Below are 15,207 nucleotides of genomic sequence, written 5' to 3' on the forward strand. Positions count from 1 at the left end.
TGTGTGTGTGTGTGTGTGTGTAACAATACAATATTATTTGTAGGGCGTCTTTTATGTTATAGGAACAAATAACGACTCTGTCCTCGTATGTCATGTTCATTAGCAACTGCTTTAATTTTGTTTTGACTTCATGTACCGATCGGTGTCTAAATTCGTGAACTCTTAGAATTTTATTATACATAAAAGGGACCATAAAGGGGGGAAACAGACATATATCTGGATAGACGCCGCAAGTGTACGTACTACGCGTGCCCAAAGTAAGTGAAATTCACTTACTTGCCGCTGCTACACTTCAGAACGCGCTCAACCGTTGTCATAGATAAACACCAGTCGAAAACGCGAAAAATGCATATTGTGCCATTATAAACTGCAAAAGCACCATAACGGTGGGTAAACGGGTAAATGAGTAAACAGGGTCTTCCACGGGCAAGTGATTTTGTAATCAGAAGACGCATAATTTATTTTAAAAACAATTATTTTGGCTTTGTATGAATTGCGAGATAACAAATATGCAACCGAGTGTATGCTTCATGTTTTGTAATACATTGCGGCTTTTACTTGGTGCGATATATTTGTGATACGCCATGAATATCGAACGCACGCACTTTTGTACAACGCATTCAGTTTTGTAGTACGGCCGCTTGGACATTTCTTTGGCCAAGTTTAACATTAAGAGTCGTATTCTAGAACTCTACTCAATGCTCAAGTCAGGATTGTAATGGAAACACAAGCACTGGAAATACGACCCTAATGGCAGGGACTTGAGTATGATTTCGAGTGCTTTAAACCATACTCAAACCCTGACTTGAGTATTGAGTAGAGTTCTGGAATACGACTCTTAGTGATGTATACGTTATGCAACAATGTTCTCGGTTCTGATCGATTTTGAAAACAATGGGTGAAAATTATTATAGCAATATTATAAAAATATTCTATAACTCTTTTGTTATAAAGTTTTGTAAGTTTCGTTTTTTTTCAGTTTTGTAGTTTCTATTGTCAGTGGTATCTGTAATTTCGATAATTTTTGCAGCACGTTGCCTCGAATGTCCAAATATAGTGAGCAAATAATTACATACATCGCCGGATATGTAGTACGAGTATTACAAAAAAACAAATAATGCAAAGAATTAACAGTGCGCTGTCTTTACAAAAACCTGAAGTTGGTCATAGGTATGAGTTCGTTGCTTTCGAGGAAGAAGGTGGTCTAGTTTATGCTATCCAAATATGCAGAGTAGCAGAGATAGAAATCCGAGAAATAATAAACAAATCACAAAAATTTCACACGAGGCCGTCATTAAGTAAACCTCCTCTGACTAATAAGATTTTGCCATACTTTGTCAGCAGTAACATTATCATTTGCATTCATCAATTTGATCAATTAGCAACAAAAAATCATCTAGTAAAATTAATTAAGGCAGTCGCAAGTTTATATAGGTATTGACGTGCGTATTCACTATTTAAGTTAATCGATAAGATTTTCTATTACAAAAAGATGTTGTATAATAAGCTCATTTTATTGGAAGGACATAAATTTCAATAATTGAAGTCGATTAAAAATTAGTCTTATTTTTTTTAAGTAATCAACATTTTTTAAAGCAAGTAAAATAAAGGACTTAACTATCTTATTCTAGTATTTTTCTACTATATTATTATTACGACTATTTGTAATCAACAAATACTTGAACATAAATTATTATATTTAGTATCGATTAATTGAACGGAATACGCGTAAACGTATTCCGTTCAATCAATCGATTTAGAGCGAACGGAAGGAGGTTTCATCACTAAATAGCTCTTGTGACGTTATAGTGGGTACAAAAAATGTGGCACGCTTGGTTTTCATACAAATTGCTATACTTGCGGCGTCTATCTAGTATATATCTGTGGGGGAAAACGATCAGCAAAGACGGTTTTCTATGCCTTCACTGGTATAGTAAAATTCCTACGTTTTATTAAAGTTTGGTAATTTGCTGCATTCAGTACCGTTTTGTGCGTGCGAACAATTGCACTAAGTATGTACAATCGTCTAACACTCAATAACTGAGCTTCACTGTAGAGTTGGTATGTGGGGTATCTTATATGGCTTATTAAGCATTACCTTATTATAACTTAGCTTATTCAGAATCGCCCTTTGTGTTCTTTCAGGTGGTAACATATGAGTTTTTCTCGCTACGCCCCGAACTTCTAGGCAACATTTAAGTATTGGTTCACAAAGTGACGTGTAAATAGATTTCAGGTGTAATATATGTAATATATATCTGCTAAAATCTAGTTGTATCAATAGAGCGTGAATTTAATGTTATTAATTCTTTCACTCACAAAGGATCTATGTTGCTTTACTAAAAGTGCCATGGAAATTACTATGCATATCTTAATTTTGAACTGGTTTAATGAGCAATTTAGTCTTTAAATTAAATATATATAATATTAATAAACTGAACCATCAACGTGCCATCAAAGAGTAGAATACTTAAAACTTGCAATGGCTGTTGAATAGTGCCTTGATGATTATGGCCGCTAACAAGCTACTATTTTTAACTTTTAACAGAACATCAAAGATGCAAAATCCTGCCATTAGCATTGTTTCGACACACAACTGAAATGATTTGAAAATGACTGACTGACTTCGGGCTATGTAATATTACTTTTTTCTGTTTTCTAGTTAAGAATCCAAACACATTTTTATAGAGAGCTATATTAAAGTTGGGGTCGTATTTACCATTCTTTACGAGGGGGATGAAGTGTAGTGGGTGAGAATTTCCCAAGACGCGTACAAATTATACCTGTATTCCTACCTTGGACGCTGCTTGTTATATTTTTATTATTATATTATGATTCTATAATATGATTATAACTAGATATGAGCATGTGTATTGTGTTGCTAGAAGTAAATATACTCAGTACAGAGTACTAAAAAAACCGACCTCAAAAGTTCATGGAATTATATCTATTTGTCATTGTTTTAAATTGATTACTGGAAAGTGCGCGAAACCGCATTCATCCCCTAGTTTGCCTAGCCGCCCTTTAAAGTGGAATATTTTCTTCAAATTTAAATGGGACTAATACCAAGGCAGTACCCTCTTTCCAACAAAAAAGAATCATCAAAATCGATTCACAAATAGGAGTTGTCGAGTAACATACACACATAAAAAAAATACAGTCTATCTCCTCCATTTTTGAAGTTTGCCAGTGTAGAGCGACGCTATAGTTATATTTATTATATTAAAAAATGTTACTTATATTTATTGTAATCCTAAAATATAAACCTGTAATTGCTATTACGATGCTAACATGGTAACAAGCCACACTGTAATATTTTATTATTATCACAATATTAATACACTATATACTTATACCTATACATACACATACTTATACATATATATAATTATAACTATACACATATAAAAAATATGATGTCACGTCCATTTATACGTATACGTTTACGTACTCAAATTTAAATTAAATTTCATAGAAAATTTACATTGAATTATAAATGTCGGCAATGTTTATTTAACAGAGAAATCGGATCCTTCTTGTAGTAAAGTCACTTCAGCAAAATGACAACTTTTCAGGAGAGAAGTTTAAAGTGTCTATAAACGAAATAAGTCGACAACATTTTTATGCTTAAATAGGAGAATTATATAACTACTGCTACAATAAATTCACATATTTATAGTAGTAGTAGAGCTCCTGGTGAAAGAATTTGTCCAGTGTTTTGGTTTTGTAAGCTTCATCTTCTTCTTCTTGTAAATTTTATGGCCCCATTGAAATAATTGATGATTTCGCCAATGTCAAGTAAAAACGACTATATGCGGTAATTTTATAAAAATTATGGCGGACGCCATTAGCAAGGCCGGTACCTTCCACGAAACTCTCGTGCTGGTGAAATTACAGGCACATGGGACTTACCAAATTGTCTTGTGGTAATCAAGGATTTATCTATGACGTTGCTATTTATAATACGATTGTCAAGATGTAACTTTGTTTCTACTAAATAAAACCTATATCATATCTACAGATACTTTATTCTCCACAATTTATTTAGTAGAAAAACATGTCAACAAAAGCGTGGAAAAATATTTAGTATGATCCTATATATATTAATACATAGGATCAAACCAATAGATCGCACTATTGGAAGACAACTTTCGAAAATTTTTCTCATGCTATCAGCAGTGATATAAAACTCGATGACGCAAGTAAGTTACGACTTCTCATTCATCACGTATCTCTTGAACTATGTACACACATCAAAGAGTAAAAATAATATATTTGAATAAGTCAAATTTGACACTTGTCATCGTGACTCGAATAGGGATGTGGACTAATCACATCGGTAATCGCATTATATTTATCGAAAGAATGTGATTTTAAAGCAGTGACTGCAGATGAAAATTGCAATGAATTTATTAGGGATGCATTTATTGCCGGACTATCATTGTCAAATATACGTCAAAGACTCTTAGAAAATAGTACTTTGACACTCGATGACGCCTATAAACAAGCGCGTGCCTTAGAATACAAATACAAAATGACAGCTACGACATGAGAACATACCAGTCATTAATTCAACGAATGTCTCGACGCCAGCATCAGGGCCCCGGCCGGGCCTAACATGCTATTTTTGCGAAAATAAACGGCATCTAAGGCGCAAATGTCCCGCCTACGAATCTACTTGTCTTAAGTGCGGAAAGAGAGGGCATTTTGCAAAAGTATGTCACAGTACTGCCCCCAGTACTACTGCCTCAGCTATAGAAGAAAATTCTTTGTTCATGCATCCTATCGGCGATGACCTTAAGCAAAGCTACCATTCCTGTAAAAATTAATGGCAGCATTTCTGCAAATGCACTTGTAGATACTGGAAGTACAGGTAGCTTCATTAATCGCAACCTAGCTATCAAACATGGACTCAAGTGGAACTTTTGTAATCAAAGAATAATCACGGCCAAATCGAACTTGGTATCAGAAGTCGAAGGATCATGTTCCGTTATTATAAGTATTCAAAGTCAGACGATAGAGGCAAATCTTTTGTACTGACGTTATCTTAGGTCATGACTTGCCACAGCAACATAAAAGGCTAGTGATGAAATTCAGAGGCGTTAAACCATCCTTGGAACTATGCGTACTATCTCAGGCAAATATTGAACCGGTAAGTCTGTTCGCAAATCTTACACCGAAATGACAACCAATAGCAGTAAATTCACGTAGACATAATGAACCGGACACAAAATTCATAGAGAGTAAAGTTCAAAAACTTCTTACAGAATGTATAATCGAAGCCAGTATATCTCCATGGAGAGCACAAGTGCTAATAACGTCGAGTGAACACCATAAGAAACGAATGGTTATCGACTACTCTCAGACTATAAATAGATTTACTCAACTCGACGCGTATCCTCGCGTATCCTTTTCCATTTATTGATAACGTTACGGCAAATGTTGGCAAATATAAAGTTTTTAGTAAGCTAGATCTCAAGAGCGCTTATCACCACATTCCTATATTGGAGGACGAAAAACTATACATATACGGTTTTTGAAGCATACCGTAACCTTTAGCATTTCAAACGAATCCCCTTTGGAGTAACGAATGGGGTTGCATCATTTCAACGCGCTATTAACACTATCATCAAGAAGTAGAAACTGAAGGGAGTATATGCTTATCTTGACGACATTACCATCTGCGGAACCGATCAAAAGGATCACGACGAGAAACTCAGAACGTTCAACGAAATCACTTCTATCTATAACTTGACCATTAACAAAGACAAGAGTGAATACTCAAAAACAGAAATAAACCTTTTGGGATACAATATTAATAATGGGGTAATAAAACCGGAACCAGATCGTCTTCGCCCTCTCCTAGAATTTTCAATCCCGTCAGATTCAGTAGCTCTGAAACCTGCTCTCGGTCTATTCCCACACTATTCTCGTTGGTTAAAAGGCTTTTCTTCTAAAATCCACATATTAGTAAGACAGGATAGATTTCCATTAGACGCCGAGGCTATACAAACATTTAATTTGTTTAAGAAAGATATCGGTAATTCAGTTTTACATACAATCAAAAACAATGTTCCACTTACTGTTGAAACGGATGCCTCCGACAATGCTTTAGCTGCTACGCTGTCACAGGAAGGCAGACCTGTGGCATATTTCTCTAGAACCCTTTCAAATGCGGAAAGAAATCATTCTTCAAGATTTGTCAACAATCCATAGAAACCTGTGTCACCCGGGGATAACACGTATGATAAATTAGTTAGGAACTGAGAATGTACCATTTTCAGTTGAACACATTGAAAGGATGACTGCAGCGTGTTGAATATGTGCTCAAGTAAAGCTCAGATTTTTGAAAACAGCTGGGACTCTTATAAAGGCTATTGCACCGTTCGAAATATTATCAATGGATTTTAAAGGTCATCTGCCGAGTATCACAAAAAACCGCTACATATTGACTATTGTCGACGAATTCTCAAGATTTCCTTTTGCCATTCCATGTTCTGATCTTAGTGCGGATACTGTCAAAGTGAAACTGACAGTATTATTTGCGGTATTTGGCAGCATTTCTCTCTGATGAATTGAAACGGTTTCTTCATGATATGGGAACAGCGACCAATTATACGACGTCGTATAACCCACAAGGGAATGGGCTCACTGAGAGGTATAACGGCATTATATGGAAAACCATAGAGCTAGCACTAAAAAATTTCAAATTACCAACTCCACAATGGGAGGTAATTTTGCCCCATGCCCTTCACTCCATACGATCCTTGCTCTGTACAACCACAGGATGTACGCCACATGAACGTAAATTCATACATAACGACGCTCAGCAAATGGTCACTCAATGCCGTCCTGGCTAACAACATCGGCAACAGCACTGCTAAAGAATAACACGAGGCGCAGTAAATATGACCCAATCGTTGAGGAGGTAGAGGTTCTAGAAGAAAATCCACTACATTCTCGCGTCAGACTGCAGAATGGGAGAGAAGTCGCGGTTAGCAATCGCCATCTAGCGCCTACAGCGCCGCCTAGGAAAGAAGTAGACAGTGATTCCTCTCTATACGAATCGGTTGATGAAGAAACACCTAGCTCTCAAGTAGAGGTGCCATTGCGTCACTTTGAGAGAGCACGACGATCTCCCTTCTACGCATCTTCTACCTAAATGATTATGTGGTGGGCTGAATGAGGTAATCTAAGATTTATCTATGACGTTGCTATAAGATTGTCAAGATGTAACTTTATTTCTGCTAAATAAAACCTATATTATATCTACAGGTACTTTATTCTCCAAATGCCTCAAGCGACAGAAGCAGAGGCAGGCCCCATCAGATCTTTCTGATTTAAAGCTCCGAGAAACACTTCAGCTGTTATGGACAGGCGTGTTGCTTACCACTAGGCACATGACTTGTTCGTCCCGTCACTTGGTACCATAAAAAAAACTGTTTCATATAGTTAGTATTTATGTTTCCGACATTAATGTGATAAAAGCGCTTTTGGACGTATGATCGCATGTACCTTTATTATACTAAGGGTACAAATTGTTACAACATGTCTTTATTATTTGATTGTAAAAACCATAAATCCTGTGTACATAATAAAGAACGTGAGTGTACTATACAGAAACAAACGAAGACAGTGCGCGGGTCTCCCCCGTTACGGGGCTTCAATCATTGTTCCCCCTGATGCGAGAAAAGGAAGACCCTATATAGATAACTACAAGAACGCGTTGAATACGAAATTTTATGCGACGGACTGCTAGGGCTGCTAAATGAATATTTCCGTGGTCCTTGTGTATCCCTCGGGAAAGAGAACGCGGATCAAACTTTTTGATACGTAATTATTACTTTTCTTTTATATCTACATAATGTTGGCACAGAGGTCTATGGAGCTTCCGAAATTTTTGGTACTCTCATCATGTTTAAAAGTGACCATTACAATAATATTATAATTATTTAAACTATATATAATATCTAGACTACCGTGAAACTCAGACTTATTAACGGATAATTCACGTATTTAAGTTTAGTTTAGACAACTTTTCAGGAGAGAGGTTTAAAGTGTCTATGAACGAAATAATTCAACAACTTGTTCCTCTCGTCACTTGATATTATAAAAAAAAATCGATAGAAAAAACCGCGACTCAAAATTGTTACAAAGAATTCCTAATATTTTGAAGTTGTACACTTGGTATTGTATATTGGTATTGTATACTTGCTATAATATTTTTTGGAAAAAAAACAGCAACTCCTCTTCACTAGAGTTTAATAAAAACAAATGAAGACAAATCCTCTTATCGTTTCAGAACTTGGCTCATGTTAAAAATTTCGCCTACATTCGGTGATTATTATAAACAAATTTTTAGGCCATTTTTCGCTGTAACTATAAATTAAATATTAAGGATTGAACATGGACTTTGATGGTATGGACAATGACTTTTAAAATATGCTTTTTACATTTAAAAGTTTACAATCTTATTTAATCCATATTAATTCCACTTAAGTACGTATTTATGACGAACAATGGAACAACGTAAAGTATTTACTTCACATAATCCCTCTTTAACGAACAAGTTCAACTCCGACCTTTAACAAACGAAACTCGTGGATATATTGTACTTAAGTAATTTTATATGAAAATTAATGTTCTATCTTCTTTCCCTCAACGAAAAGGTACATTATTCGTAATTGTTAAAACTTCAACAAAGAACTATATATACGTAAGACAAGCGAAATTTAAATTGAAAGTTGTATTTTTTTTAATGAAAAATGCATATGCGCATTTGACCTCCATGTCACTCAACGGAAAGCGACGATAAGGTCGACGACGGAGAATGCACACCTAAATAATGCCTGTTCATACTCGCCTCAAAAACGTCCAAGTTATAACGTTCAGAGAGCAAGCACGCAGGGAATTCGCTATATAAATGTGGACGCTTAACGCTTCGTACGATTCTTTGGAATATCCACAACATAGGAGTGAAACCCAAGCCTACGTCTAATCTCCCGGTGATGGAAAGGCGGAATTAAATAGTGTAATTCCATCGCACCATCGTGCCATCCCAAAAGTGGCATCAGTACTCCATGCACGATCGGACTTGTGTTTGGTACCGCTGAAGCAGCTATCCCGGTGCAAAGTAACGCCTCACCTTGGAAAGGATGCCAAACTTCCTTACTACATTTTTGACCATGGATTCAATGTACCTGCCGAAGTTCAAATTCGACTGTGTCAAGGAGACAGTCGCCTAGCAGTATGGATATATCACGAAAAGTCGGAGTCAGCTTAAAGGGATTCCGTTTTGTGGGGAATAGATACGCCTGCGTTTTGGTAGCGTTAAATTTGAAAAGATTGGCATTGCCCCAATCGGACACTGCCATGAGTGACAAATCCAAACGGCTAATCGTGGACTCTCGACAAGACTGGAATTCCTCTCCACTGATCCTTGCATTGGTCAAGTGCTTATCAGCATACGCAACAATAACTGAAAGTAACATATCATTGTTATGCAGCAGAAAGAGAGTTGCAGACAGTACGGAACCCTGAGGAACTCTATCGCCCGATGTTCGGAAGCATAGCCTTAAGAAATCCGAGATTCAATTGCAAAGGTGAGTGGGAAGCCCATAAGATGAAAGCTTGCATAAAAGGATTGCATGATAGATCCTGTCAAAGACTTTAGAAATGTCCAAAGACACTGCAAGTGCTCCGCCTGGCTTGTCTATAGCCTCGCTCCATATGTGAGAGGCATACACAAGAAGATCCCCTGTAGATCGCCCTCGTCGTAATCCGTACTGGCGATCACTGAGGTGGTCGTTGTCTTAAAGGTACCACAGGAGACGGTTTTTAAGTACACGTTCCATAGTCTTGCAGAGTATGGAAGTAACTGAGGTAGGTCTATAGTTGACGGGGTCAGCTCTGCTTCCTTTTTTTTTTGCACAGGTTGTACGTTTACAAGCTCTCACTACCTGGGAACTACACAGTCTCATCTGAAACGCGATACAGGCCTGTGTAAACAGGAGAACTCAGCATCACAGTTACGTAGGACTATTGCTGGAATTCTATCTGACCCGCTAGTATTATTCATTCTAATATGCGATCTCTACAATACGTATCCAAATATATTACTGTAATAATATACAGTATTTGACAATATTAATATAATTTTAATTTATTTAACGACCTTTTTATCATTTATCCAAAGAATATCTCAAAAGGCGCGTAGGCCACCTACGTTGTAGCCGCTATATTGCCACGTTAAATATACCTCTACGTATCTATTATTGTGCATCAACTGAAATTCAAGCTTTATTATTCTGTTGTATAACAATAGAAAATGAATAGACTACGAAGTTATTCTTCCATTATTACTCCCATTGTTATCGCATACTAATATCAAAACAACAACACATGAATATCGAGTGTAATGGCGCTTTCAGCTCAACATTTATTTTGTTTTATTTTCTTTTTAAATTTTGAATTGTAGTACGACATGGTTTAGATAAAAACGTACTATAAAAAATGTTTAAACTAAGCAATTCAACTAGGTATTTATCTATATTTATATTAACAAGGCTCTCAGGATTTTAGTAAGACTGCCTTTTGTGGTTAGTTTGTCTCGATCAGACAGATCTAACTGTGTCCACGTTCCGTGTAGTCATCGTTATGTAATAGAATTAGTAAGCGCCCTGCACGCCACGGAGTTTCCACGTACAGCCTAACTCGATCTTAGTTCCCAATTTCATTGCCACAAATTGAATTACTGCCATTTGTACATGATATACTTTCTTTTTTGTTGTTCAATTACATTGTGCTCCGCAATATGCTGTCTCTTACGTTTCAGTAACTTTGAAAAAACTGGGCATAGGACGCCGTGGACGTTTTAATATTTTTTTTTTAAATAAATAACGCACACACTCACCATAGCCCCGCACTAGGGAAACCCTGTGTCGCGGGTGCCATGGACACACACATAGACAACCACAAATTACACCCAAACTCACGAGAGAAACAAATGTAAGCCATACAAACATTTCTCCCGGCCCGGGAATCGAACCTGGGACCTCTGCGTGGCAGTCCGGCATGGTAACCGTTCGGCCACGGAGGCACTATTGTTATACACAATATTGTTATACATTTCGATCGCAAAAGCTTCTACGTTAAAGTAAATGAAGTTAGAATAAATGAAAAGAACAAAGTTTCTAAAAACTGTTTCAATTTATTATAATTTATGGAAAACTAAGTGGTATAAAGAAGAATTCGAATTCTTGAACGTACCATCATCTCTGAAAGTTAATATAGGTTCTGTTGTTATTATTGTTGCTGTGGTTATGTATTTTAGTCAGTAATATTGATTATTATTAGGATAAAGTAGATTCAGCCGTGGTAGCCTAATAATGGTTTCAAGTAGAGGCAGTGGGGTCGAATTTGGGCTCGCATCTTTGAATTCCTCGGAATCTATGTGCGAAGTTTAACTTCAAATTTATCATGAGTTTTTCGAGGACGGAAAACATCGTGATGTAACCTAATAAATAAATAAGTATTAGATAACATCACATACGTTGCTCTGATCCCAAAGTAGCGAAAGCACTTGTGTTATGGAAATCGGAAACAAATGATACCACAAACACCCAGAGAGACAATATAGAAAAGTTAGTTTTCTACACAGACCCAAAGTCAAAGTCAAAGATCATTTATTCCATAAGTAAAATAGATTTACACTTGAAAACGTCACAATACATTACATTAAGCTACTGCTCGTTCACTACGCTGACTTCCCTGAGAAGAACAAGCAAGAAACGCTAGGGATTGCTCTTTTAAAATAAACTTAAATGCTATGGAATACATTTTGAATCAAATTTGTGTGAATTCATGAGCCGTGTCGTCTTTCCATACATCTTTATCTAACACGTAGTCTTCAAGTTTGTTATATGATTTTTCAATAAAAATATTTTTAATGTAGTTTTTAAACTTAGGAAATGATAAACTTAATATATGCTCCGGAGTCTTATTGTAAAAACGTATACAGTTCCCCATAAAAGAGTCGTTTACCTTGGTTAAACGAAATCGTGGTACCATGAGTTTGAACTTAGCTCTAAGGTTAATATTATGGATATCTTCTTTCTTATTGAAATTATGTATATTTTTAAATATTTTTTTATTTATTTGAGTAAATGTACTGTGATGCCACAGTCATGATACCAGTATCTTTAAACTTTTCTCTGAGAGAAACCCGAGAGCCTAGACGGTACACAGAACGAATTGCTCGTATTTGCAATACAAATATAGTTTGAATATCTGCCACTTTTCCACACATGAGAATCCCGTAGGCCATTATACTATGGAAGTAACTAAAGTAAACTAATCTAGCTGTACTAACATCGGTAAGCTCACGTATTCTGCGGACTGCGTATGCAGCGAAGCTTAATCTGAAGATATATGTGGAAACCATTGAAGTTTACTATCTAAGGTCACTCCCAAGAAGACTGCTTTTTAACAAGGTCTAACTTTTCTCCGTTTATTTCTATGTTTGGACTAGTCGATTTTACGTTAGGTAATTCAAATTTAACACATTTTCTCTTCTTGGCATTAAGTAATAAATTGTTAGCATTGATCCAATAAACTATCTTAGAGAGGGTATCATAAATATGGTCATAGTTAATGTCATGTCTGTCTGTTTTAAAAATCAAGGATGTGTCATCAGCAAACAATACTATTTCGCAATGATCCTTAACAAATAATGGCAGATCATTAATATAAATCAGAAATAAGAAAGGTCCAAGTATTGAGCCCTGCGGAACGACCCATTTTTACCGGAGAACAGTTCAACGAGACAAGTTCCGACGCCTTGCCATTTACACCGTAATGTTCCAGCTTCCTAATAAGAGTAATATGGTCAACACAATCAAATGCCTTTGAGAGGTCACAGAAAACACCAACAGCGTTCTGGGACCTTTCCCAAAAAAACCTTTCCCGGCTGGTGATCGAACACGGGACCTCGGAAATGGCGACACCAAGAAAACCGCGTGGCAGACTATGGCCTAATCCCTCGGCTAAAATAAAACCCGTGCCCAGCAGTGGGACCTACAAAAGGGTTGATAATGTGATGTGTAAAGTAGCTAGGTACAGACAGAAAAGGTATTCCAACCAAATTACTCAAACTAATTTTAACCGGCTTTATCTCATCGATTACCATAAATCCGATATTCGATTCTATACCCGAGATATTAACGAAACTAAATCTCTTACCATCTAATTCGCCATTATTTGATGAAACGATTAAACTTCAAATCGTGATATCGAGAATTTGTGGAAATTTTAGACACGAGAGTAATGTAATCTCTTTCAACTTTTGATGTTCCCAATTTGTCAGTTGTTAGACATTTTGGGCTTCGTTTTCCGCACGTTATGTAAACTTCAGACCAAAACAATCACTTCTTCATAGTACAATGATTAAAACCATGTCTGTACTATCGTACCCGTACGTATAATAAACCCATATGTGGTCATACATCAAAAGTGCTTTACTAAAAGTCTTAAAAATAATTCGAAATACATGAAACAAATTATGTATCTATATGCGAAATTTCGTAACTCTCGTATCGATAATTCCAATGAACACTACGCCATCTTTATTTTTTGGTCGTCTTCTGTTATTTTTCTAAACAGCTACATTTATTTATTTGTAGGACGCTCCTTACATTTTGTAAAAAAAACGAAACAAAAAGCAAAAATCGAGAAAAACAAAAACCCGAAAAATTTTCCCGTGCTAAGACGGTTCATTTTGCTTGGGTCGAGCGGCAGGGATACTGGCTTTATTTCACTTTTTTTTTTAAATATATATCGTATATTATACGTGTTCTGCTTAGTTCAGTTGATATAAAAAAAATCATTGGTATATGTAAATTACCTACTGAATACACCGGTTTTCTTGTAAAATTTCGAGGTAACTTTGTGTTTTTTTTTCTATCGTGAAAATCTTTAGCAATCGTGGTTTCACACTATATAGTAATCAGTATTATAATATCCTCAATTTTACTATACATTTTTTCCAAAGTTATTGATTCTACACTTTCATTTTTTGTTATGCTGAATCAACCAAAGTCATTTGACGTAGTCATCGACTATGTAACCAGAAATAGAGAGGAAATAAGGGCCTTATATTCCTGGTAACACATTAGCGATACAGCTCTTATAAATATCAACTCTCGTTTGCACTGAAATATAGACAGGTCTACTACTGACCTGTGTATACGTCTCTGTACATTTGAAAAATATTCTGTATTTATTGTAACAAAGATAATATCTCTAACAATGCCGTGCAGATCTATTCGGTGGTGTGGAAAAAACTGCAAAACATCTAATTACAAAACAAACGGAATCACATTTCATCGGTAATTAAATATGTAATTTTGCAATTTTCGTCCATTATAGCAAAGCTCAAGTTAACTGGTCGATTTGAAGTGAAACAGTTGACGACACCCGTCAATTGTTTCGAACTCGGGCTGGCCAATCGGAGCGCAATTGTCACGGTAATGATATGGCAGAATAGTTTTCAAACAAATTAAATGACATTTCGTCTCTATTTTTGGTTATATACTCGATGGAGGTAGTATATACTCTTAACTGAAAGTACTTTCGTCGCTAGGTGATGGGTTTTTATCAACTAATTAAACCTAGTGCGGTATCTAAAATAGGTAATGTTATTATTGCAATTATATTGCAATTGTGATAAAGCTCTCGAAAGTCGAGAGAGAAAGTATCGCAATAATCCCATTCGCATATTATGTATATATGCGAATGGGATTATTGCTATACTATTCGAACTGGATAGAGCGCTTTTGATGCTGATTATTACAGTTAAAATAATTGTGCATATTACTAAGAGTAGTGTAGAATACACAAATTGTCGGGGATAGTGCAATTAGGGGTAACTAGAAATGGATTATGAGTTTCCATTTCGGTAATTTAGTGGCCAAATGAAATCCGCTTAACCGTCGTGGCAAGAAATTAGCACGATTTAGAATTTATTATTATCAGTCCGTATACAACACAAATTAATGCTCACTGTGCAAAAATGAAAGCTGTAGCCATTGAAATTGAAAATTTGGTTTAGTGCAGATACGCGACTTTTACCAATACGCAAATTTGAACTCTCCCCGACGATATGTAATATTTTTTCTGTATAATTTTCCTTTTTTTTCTTTTTCATCTCTG

General features: G+C 36.0%; 1 protein-coding gene across 1 annotated transcript in view; it reads right to left on the reverse strand.

Moving 5' to 3' along the window:
- The window catches only part of LOC113234715 (synaptotagmin-4), a 50,670-nt gene that overhangs the window by 34,833 nt on the left and 630 nt on the right, over positions 1-15,207 (reverse strand). The gene's annotated exons all lie outside the window — the stretch shown is intronic.

This window comes from Hyposmocoma kahamanoa, unplaced genomic scaffold (assembly GCF_003589595.1).
Source record: "Hyposmocoma kahamanoa isolate Upper Pololo Valley unplaced genomic scaffold, ASM358959v1 86, whole genome shotgun sequence".
Classification (NCBI taxonomy): Eukaryota; Metazoa; Arthropoda; class Insecta; order Lepidoptera; family Cosmopterigidae; genus Hyposmocoma; species Hyposmocoma kahamanoa.